We start from the raw sequence: 7,625 nt of genomic DNA, 5'->3' as shown, positions 1-7,625 counted from the left end.
AGTCCCAACAGAAACCTGCCCTCGGTGGACCTCAGGGTGTTTTGATGCATTTCTCATAAGGTCTAGTGCAAGGTCATTTTTGCTTCTTGACTTTTTACAAACGTCTACATGTAAAGCATAATTAAATTAAAATACAGGTGTATCAAATGGCACATGAAGAGACTAACAGCACACAATAGCAGATTACTTTAGTGCCTCCACTATCAGTGTTACAGCATTAGTGTCAGCTGGCATCACAGGCACAGCTTTAAGGACCACTGCCTTAATTTAACCATTCAAATGATTCAGATATTACTCTTATGAAAGCCTATAGAAAAATCTTTCTCTTGGCCATTATTATACTTGAGAATATCTCCTTATGAGCACTATTAACCCACAAGCGGTAAACATATAAAGAGAACATACAGAGAAATAAGGCATTTCCCACATAGGCACACATGCTTTTATTCACAATAGTATCATAACTTCGAATCGTCACAAGGTTTTAGTTCTAGAATGACACGTTTTTGGGAAGTACTGTAATACACTTTCCACAATTAAATTCCACAGATTAAAGGCTTTTTGTTTGTTTGTTTAGTTTCATGAGAAAACTTTACAAACTTAATTTTGCCAAGATACGGCAGTCAAAGTTCAGTAGAAAGGGTGGAAAAAGAGAAATTACTTGTTTCCTGCCAAGCGAAACATATCCTGGAGCCTGGCTTGTAATCAATTGCCAGGTTTCAGAAACAACTAGGCCTTAAGAGAGGCCTGTAAGTAAGCCAGCAGCCTAATGAGATCTCCTGGTTACTATGGTAGCGGACAGAGCATGCGATCCACATCTGGTAGCTATTTTAGCTCAAAAAAAAAAAAAAAGAAGAAATTTATGTGGGGAAAAAAGGCAAATATTTTCTGCAAAGCAAAGCAGAATCAAAGCCAGGGTAATTTAACACCTAAAAAGACGTTGAAAAACATATTTAATTTGGGCTAATTTTTCAGATAAAATCCTTTCTTTTGCTATACTGGAAAGAAAACCAATGTAACTATTCTATAGGCATTTGCTTGTTATGTGGGTTAGAATGGGATTGATATGAGCGTGCACAATAATTGGAAAACACTGTGAGGAAGAAATGGGATTAACAACATGGACTGAAAGGGAAATAAACAGTATTGCCATCCACACCTCTGCAGAAATCATGAGACAAACTCTTAGAAATCAAGAGATTTGTCATTCAATTCGCGAGATTTTATTTTTCAGAACATAAACCAATATTTCAATGCTAAGAGACAACCAATATTTTCAGCTGTTTTTGAAACCTTGTTAACAACAGCTTATATTGTGCCAATAAGTGTGAATTGCAGAGGATTCCCTCACCAAAGAGACTGGATAAAATGACCTTAATAGAGACCTGGTCCTGATAGTGAAAGATCTTCATGGATTGACAGCATACTGGTCAGAATGTGTTTCTGTAATGCAGCTACTAAAGCAGCTATTACATGTGATCACTCAACCAAATCCATTCAATTGGATTGCTATACAAAAAGAATCAAGATCCATCAGTGATTCTGAAGGCACACCAGCCTCTTTCTCAGTTGTCCCAGTTCTCTCATTAAACATCTGGTTTGGATTATCCCACCTTCTCTAAGTAAGACCGCTGGTATGGAGTCTGACTTTGACTAATGGTGGTTCAAGGGTAGATTGGATAAGGAGAGGTGTGAGTCGGAGTGTGAGTCAAATGTATAGGTTATCAGAAACAAATCCCTCTGTAACTAATGCAGAATCCCTGCTTCAGACTTCACTGTTTACTACCGCTTAGACATGACCATCTTCTTATAAGACTTTTCCTGTTAATTTCACGTTGATTATTTGAAGATATCACAGGCATTTGAAACCAGCTTTTAGAAAACACATTCCTAGCTGCCAGTATTCAAACCTAAACCCCAGATCGTCAGACCTACTGAACATGGTGAATGGCAGTGAACTTCAAATTTTGGAAACTTTTCATTAACATTACAGGTTCTGGCATCAGAACACCCTGGGAGCCCCGATAGGGATCAAAGCTAATCAATAACACCTTGAAGGGAAGTGCAATATTAGCAGTTTGCTGTTTGAAGTTTTTGGAAGTTTCTAACACTATGCCATTGCTCGGATTATCCCATTGAGAGAAGCCACTGCAACTTCCTGTCAAACAGATCCATTCACTACGCAAAGCCTTCATTTACTGAAAACATCTGGAAAAAAATTCTCTCACCCCACATGAAAGCCAAAAATGAGGCAGGAAGTCACACTGCTTCCTGAACCCTGAACTTCCTGTGAAATAACTCTTGAAGACAACAAACAGTGTTTGTAGGCAACAAAATGTGTAATAATTTTCTATTTATATCGGCCAGTTATAATAATATTGCTACCAGTAATGCAAGACCAATTACTGTTAGCATTTTTGTTAACCTTTTCCAAGTGTTGTTTTAAAATGCCCCTTTAACACCCTTCTGATTCAGGTCTCACACAGTGGAACGCTGGAACACTGGAACGCTGGAACGCAGGAACGCTGGAACGCTGGAACACTGGAACACTGGAACGCTGGAACGCTGGAACACAGGAAAGCTGGAACACTGGGACACTGGGACGCACAACTAGAAGTTTGTTAGCTAACCGCATTCTTTCCTGCCTACTTTACATTAGCACGATCACTTAGACTGATCTAAGAGAGATGGGGTATTGTAAAAAAATGCTTTACTCCAAAGCTGGGAGATCTGGAGTAAAAACATTGCAAGAAAAGATAAAGTACTAGAGTACACCAACAAACCAAGTCAAGATACTTGCTGACACACCAGATTTATAAATGATTCAACCAGCACAGCTTGTATCCACCTGCCTGCATTGTTACATTATCACTATATATTGCCAACACAAGTCACAACGTCCCTCCCCATAATACACACGCCTCCACATCAAATATAGTGGTTATTTTTGTTTGCATGTTTTAAGAATAATAAAGTCAGTACAGCAGCTTTAAATGGAGGAGTTGATTTTGATGATGGAGTGGCCGATTGGGTAATGATGAAATCAGATTTTTTTTACTTTGTCCCTTTCTTCAGACTATGATAGTATCTTCTTAATCTGCTTCAGGTGTTTGGTTCAGTGAAGGGTACAATACCAAACCTATTGCAAGGACTGGGAGAAAGTAAGCAAACTGGACACTAAACAAAGTCTGCATTTTAATTAAAACAGAGTAAACAGGAGGCTAAAAAATAGATGAATACTCTGCCACCTAACCCATCGTTAGCTCTTCTCTGACATAAACAGTTTAAAAAAAAAAGCGCTAATGAATTGCAATTTCCATTTCCCTCTTGTCAGCACAATTCAGGGAGGGTTTATTAAGGAGGATCTCTATTTAATAGAAAACAGGTCAGGATCACTCTGCAGAGGAAATTCTGTGGTTCAAGGTTTCAGTTTTCACATACTTTGGTAGCAGACTGGGGACTTTGCATTCTGCACAGCCCTGACACAGTGCTGTAATTACTGAGGGCGGGAGACCTGGAGAAGCTCAATTGTTCAGTGTGATTCCAGCCAAGAAGAGGATCAGACCTCAGGTAACTGGGTCAAAGCCTAGCGTGCAGTTGTGACTCCTTTTTTAAAGATGAAGAAGATGCCTGGCACGCTGATGTTCTCTCGTTCTTGTTTCATTACTCTGTTACATTTCATTGCAGCTTCTTACTGGAAAACCAGAGAGAATTAAAGTGAACATTCAGATTGGACTGTAACTGTAGGATCTTAGCTGCAGTTATAACTACCAGCCACCGGGGGGCGTTTGTGTCAAGGTAAAATCACATTCAGTGTTCTTTCTTTTTTTTTTAAAGCATTTGCAACATGGGCATGACCTCATGGAGTCAATACAAACCATACTAAAGGAAAGCACATGGAGTAGTTCATCACACCCCATAGACCATTAGTAGAGCTTACATTGAATCTGATTGGTTGTCAGTGGAACTGAGTTGGTTTGTATCTGTTACTGCTACATCATCGTCATAAAAGTTTTATGACCACCAAATGCAGCAGTAGGCCCTTTTCCCAATAATTATTTACAATAAAACATTGTTTCCACCCAGAATAATTGATTCCTGAACTAAAATTCATATTTTTAGCTCACCAGTCATTGTTGGCCCATGTAATGTAAATAAACAAAGAGAAATACCCAAAGTTGGGAGATGGGACCGATTAAATTCACTGTAACTCTCATTCTTTCCTAAAAGGTTTGACTTGGGAGTTCGAAAACATAATTTGGCTCTCAGAAAAACAGCTCCATTCTTTGGAATTCTAACCAAAACCACAGCATAGTTTTGTCTTTTAATCCCAGGAAGCATCCACCATGTATTGTCTGTTTGATCGCCCGAGAAAAAGGCTGAATACATTTCCTTTGAAAGCTGCACATAGAGTGACAAAGAACTACTATGGATTTAGACTGACAACGAATCATAAGCCCAACGCAATAGATATACAAGGCAAAGGAAATCTCTCAAACATGAATCTCAAACCGAATCTCATACAGTGGTGCCTCATTATAAGGCAGCCCTCTGCACCGCGGAGCCGGCGATAAGGCAGCATGTCAGAGCGGCTCCCATTAGCCCCAGAATGCTGTTCCACTAGCACTTGTATTCTTGTTATAAGGCGGAACACAACAGCACGGTCTGCTCTCTTAAGGGGCGAGCGCTGTAAATGAATTGTATTGCTGACTTTACACGTAGCTCGGAATTTAAAAATGCAACGTTCTTCCATTATTTTTAGGACTGTGTTTCTCTGCTGTGTGTAAGCATAGGGATCCGGCAGCATGCTTAACATTTCAATATGGCAGGCTATGGTAATCACATTTGCTCATTTTGTGGGAGTACACATTTAATTGTTTTACACTGCAGATGTGTCACTAACTTTCCCCAGATGTGGAGGCCTTTGCTGGGAAATATACATAACTGTTGCTGCAGCCAGTTTCAAACAGCACGACACAAGACAGCAGACACTCGAATGGCAGCGACCCTTTTGCGGGACACAGATTGAAGATACAGATTGAAGCTATTAGTGCGCACATGCAATGCTGCATTAAATTAGCTCTCAGAGACTGGTAATTGGTTGTCAGTGAACAATTGGACAGAACACAGATTATTAGAAAGGACACTGATACTTTGTACTGTGATATTTTGTAACAATTGTAAGTCGCCCTGGATAAGGCCATCTGCTAAGGAATAAATGATAATAATTATTATTTGGGGGAAAAAAACTGAAAGCCTTTATAGCATGTTCTGGCACTTTTGCAAATGTATTCTGTGATGAGTTAAACAACATTATTTCAGACCAACAGAAGTAAGTTCTGGCACAGTGTTCTTTTTCTTAATATATTGCTCACATTTTTTTTCACCCTATGCCACTCATGAAATCTTCATATACGAAAACAATATAAAAAAATAATATCTAATGTAGCTGCAAACAACTATTGCATCGTTCTGTAGAAAGGCAGAAGCCAAAGTATTATACTCCTTAATATAGGGAATGTATCTGTTCAACTGTCACCTATGCTCTCCACATCTATAGATATACAGATTTCTCTTGCATATAAAGCAACACTTAGATACAGCTAAGAAAGGACCCATTTTCGCTTGAGTTCATATGACAAAGATACTCTATAAGATTAATATTGTTTGATGGTTTTCCATATGGTGAAGAGATTAAATCAAACCGTAGGGCTTGATCAGTTCCTTCAATCTTCCTCAAGGATCATTTTAAAACACTTCTTCATCCCCTTTAAAAATCCTGATCTTACGCATCTCACATGTTATTTCCCAATCAATTAGGATTCCTGGAGCCCTTTTTCCCACTTGGGGCGGGGCATTCCAGGTCTGCCTCGCTGGCCTGTGTGTGATTTTGAGATTTCCTGGTGCCGACCAGCTTGGAATTCCTCCTGCTCTGTTCAAGGCTTACATTGTGTTTCACAGCACTGAGCCACCCTCATAACACACAGCCCTATTCAGCTCCAACACTAACTGTGAACCAGACCGTGCAATACAATCATCTGTTTTCATTAGTTAAAGTTTAGGTCAAGAACGTCTGACTTCTGTCAATGCGTGCACTCCCACAAATTACAACAACTGCCCACTTACAGTACTTTGAGAGTGGTCCTTTGTAGCCAAACCAGAGCAACGCACACAATCTGGTTTCCAGACCCGCTGACTGCTAGAAATTTTAAAGACAGACTCATTTACCCATCAAGTCTAAGAAACTTTGTTTCTCTTGTTTTGCTTTAAGCACGAGTTGGCCTGACTGTGGTCTTACAGTAGGTAATTATTTTGGATTTGTAATTGGTAGGAAACGCTTACTAACGCAGAAACGTGCACATGAATCTCTCATGAGAGAATTCAATACTGTGCAGATACACTATTATTTTCAATTCAAATTGAATTCTGAACACATGTAATAGATAACTATGTACAGTACCATCGAGTAGGTCGAGAGCCAGTTCCCTCTCTTTTGCAAACCCTGTCGTCGTTCTTATCAGCAGTCTGCTCACAGGTTATGAGACACTTCTTTACACAGTGAGTGTCCCCAAGCCATGTTGATGATGATGAATCATTAGGATCCTTTAAGACCCGACTTGACAAAGTTTTGAGATCAACCAGCTACTAGGAACCGGACCGGCACAGATGGGCCTTCACTTGTTCGTAAATGTTCTTCTGTTCTTAAGTTCCGTGTTTCAGTTTTGGTGTTGATTCTGACAATGGAGAGAGACTGGCAGTCTTCCACCTCAGCAGTTACATTGAAATGTGAGACATCGTATATGTGTGTGTGCGTGTGTGTATGTGCGTTTATTTGTTTGTGTGTGTGCGTGTGGGTGTGCATGTGTGTGTGCGTGTGGGTGTGCGTGTGCGTGCGTGTGTGTGTGTGATTATGTGTGTGTGCGCACCATGCTGTTTTCGGAGGCGTCTCTAAGCCTCCTCCACACTGCAATCCAGAGTTTTAACCACAGAGCTTCTCATGCCCCAGTTACAGAATGGTATGTTCTCATTTCACAGGAAGCTGCACTCACTGACTTCATCGCTTTCTCCGCTGCTTTCCAAACCATTATTATGGACGGGCGCTGCTTATTAAACCAGGCCAAGAAAAGAAAGCCTTCCTGCTTCACTCTGGGCAAAGTCAGAGATAATTACTGTTCATACGTTAACCCACTGTCACAGTCAACTATTCTACTTTTATTTTTTTTGTTTTTAGTATTCAAAATGTATAGTTTTTAAAATGTTTCATTTTGTTAAAGCGAATTATAATGAATTAAGACAAGTTGCAGCTCATAAGTCCTTTATTAAACTATTTTTGAGAGGGATTTTTTTTTTTTAAGTATTGTGTAACCTAAGAGAATATTCTTTAAAACAGTCCTTGAAATGTTGCAATTCAAACAAGTTTTGTGTGACAGCCATGCTACTTTTACTTGTGAGGGCGAACCTGTGTGGGCACGCACAGCATCAACCAAATCAGTTCCAGGTGCAGAGTGAAGCTGAGCTTTGCAAGGATAGATGTGTTACTGTGTGCGGAACATGACAGCACTGTGGACGTTAAAGCACCAGGTGAAGGTAAAATAGGATCATTCACACATTTACTCTAATCCAAG

This window comes from Acipenser ruthenus, chromosome 21 (genome assembly GCF_902713425.1).
Source record: "Acipenser ruthenus chromosome 21, fAciRut3.2 maternal haplotype, whole genome shotgun sequence".
Taxonomy (NCBI): domain Eukaryota; kingdom Metazoa; phylum Chordata; class Actinopteri; order Acipenseriformes; family Acipenseridae; genus Acipenser; species Acipenser ruthenus.
Note: the sequence above shows the minus strand (reverse complement) of the source record.